This window comes from Electrophorus electricus, chromosome 6 (assembly GCF_013358815.1).
Source record: "Electrophorus electricus isolate fEleEle1 chromosome 6, fEleEle1.pri, whole genome shotgun sequence".
Lineage (NCBI taxonomy): Eukaryota > Metazoa > Chordata > Actinopteri > Gymnotiformes > Gymnotidae > Electrophorus > Electrophorus electricus.
In genome coordinates, this window is record NC_049540.1 from 27,587,034 (window position 1) to 27,589,533 (window position 2,500).

The following is a 2,500-nucleotide window of genomic DNA, read 5'->3' on the forward strand; positions in this document are numbered from 1 at the left end:
ATAGTTCAGAAGGAAACTGCCTTAAAAATAGTGTTATGAGCGTGCATCCATGTGTGTGTGTGTGGAGATGGTGTTACCTGTGTATAGCAAGATGAAAGAAACAGAGGCAGAGTCTGAGGAAGTGAGGATGTGAGGAAGTGAGGAAGTGGTTCATTCTGCCACTTCAGCTGAAAAAAGGGGGTGTGTGTGTCATGTGTTTCACAGCCTACCTCAGAGAAAGAGAGAGAGAGAGAGAGAGAGAGAGAGAGAGAGAGAGGGAGAGAGAGAGAGGGAGAGAGAGAGAGAGAGAGAGAGAGACAGACAGACAGACAGACACATACAGAGAGAGAAAGCAAGACAGACAGAAATGGAAATGATTCATATTATGCTCAGAAGAAATATTACATTTGTAAAATTGGGATAATCTTTCAAATTCACAAATAGTGTATAATAATCCAAGTCCATACTTTCTATGATGTGAAAAAGAGCTATAATCTGTAGCACGTCTGATCGATTGTACCTCTGACCTCTAGTACCCCTGATGTCTAGCACCTCTGATCTCTAGCACAGGAACTGTTACTGAACTGTTACTGAACTGTTACTCAACCACATCTGTCCTAATATATCCTAATATGTCCTAATTACCAGATCTATAAAACACATGCAGGGCATAAAAACCTATTAAAAATAAAAACAAAAAAAGGAACCCCGAAAAATAAGCCTAAACTGGTAAAAATAAATAAATAAATAAATGGTGGCAAACGTTTCCTTACAGTGATATGTCAGTTAGCATTCCTTAGTCTTCTTATTCACCCACCATGGCCCTGATCCAGACAGGACACCACTCAGTCAGTCAATATCTGAGAGAAAACCGGGCCCAGATATCAAAACGTGGGTCAAACCCTGTGTTTGTCGGGCCTAACACAATGTAATCTAGATGTCTAATTGATGGAGTTTGTGCAGGGTGAATGAATCGGTAATGTGTTTGCCATGGCTACACTATGCTTTGTGAAATTATCTTTATGGCTCACACCTGTTTTCTTAGGCTCGCCATGCACACACCTCACACAGAACCATCCCCACACCCCAGTTAATCGCACCGGCCAAACTGATAGCTAGCGCCCCTCCCATACACTCAACACCTACTACTACATGCAGTGTTCTCACAGCACTCCCTTTATATATATATAAAATATTCTGTCTATATATATATATATATATATATATATATATATATATATATATATATATATATATATATATATATATAATTGAGTTTTGCAATATTGCTGTTCCAGTTAATCTGGAAGTGATTAAAAATATGAATATGAATATGATTAAAACACACACACACACACACAAACATCCTGTTACTTGCTTTAACTGATTTCTGTGAAATTGTGATTAGTCATAATCTAATAAGAATTTAATGTTTAAAAAAATCACCTATTTAAGTGACATCAGCTCTCTCAATCTGAGTGTAATTTAACCCCCAAATCTGTACGTAACGTCTTGGTTGGTGTTGTGCCATTTCATGAAGCTGTGTCTGTGTGTGTGTGTGTGTGCATGTGTGTGCATGCATGCATTGGTGTGTGTGTGTGTGTGTGTGTGTGTGTGTGTGCGCACGCATGTGTGTAAGTGTGTGTGTGTGCGCGCGCATGCATGCATGTGTGTTTGTGTGTGTGTGTGTGTGCGCACGCATGTGTGTGTGTGTTACACTTCCAGCTCAATGAGATGTGGCTCAGGTGGACACGTGAGGCGCACTGCCAAAATACTTTTGGTTTGGAGGGAGGGCTCTAGGTGGGGGCACACATTTGTTTTGTTCCGTGTAGTGATCTCTCTCTCTCTCTCTCTCTCTCTCTCCCTCTCCCTCTGTCTTTTACCCTCCCTGAGTCTGTGACACACCTTCCTGCGTGCAGCTCAACTCTTCTCCTTATCGCTCTCTCTGTCTGACATTCGCTCTCACTTTCGCAGCCCTGAGCGAGGATAGCAGCCTTCTGCCTGACATTGACAGCGCACAACTCCTCCAGCACCACTGAAAGGTCAGCAGTCTCTCTCTCTCTCTCATTCACAGTGTGTGCTGTGTACATGATGCACATACTCAGTATATCTGTACTCAACATATGTTGATTGCCTTGAAAAGTACCAGTCCATACATAACACGCTTAAAGTTCACTCTAATGGAATGGTTCGCAGTGCTCTGGCAGTCTGTGGTCCTCTCTCTCTCTTTCTCTCTCTCTCTCTCTCTCTCTCTCTCTCTCTCTCTCTCTCCTTCTCTCTCTCTCTCTCTCTCTCGGTTTCACTCTCTCTTTATATCTCATTAGAAAGTCTGATTCAGTAAATGAAAATGGTTCAGATGTAGTCGGTTCGATTGTGCCTTGTACCTTCATATAACGATTACACAGTTTGGTCACCTAACACGGAATGAGAGGGATTTGGATTAACTCCGGAACACCTTGGCGATTTTGGTGGATTAGTTACCAACCAGAATACTATCAGTTGTGTATAAAGTTTTTGAGTA

The 2,500-nt window shown here is 41.7% G+C and overlaps 1 protein-coding gene across 1 annotated transcript in view; it reads left to right on the forward strand.

Annotated features, from left to right (window-relative positions):
* Positions 1-1,959: 1,959 nt before the first annotated feature.
* Positions 1,960-2,500, forward strand: part of LOC113573741 (zinc finger and BTB domain-containing protein 7C) — a 20,895-nt gene continuing 20,354 nt past the window's right edge. Inside the window, exon 1 of the mRNA XM_027004229.2 lies at positions 1,960-2,021. The gene's annotated coding sequence lies outside the window, so the exon portion shown is untranslated. The remainder of the gene's footprint in view (positions 2,022-2,500) is intronic.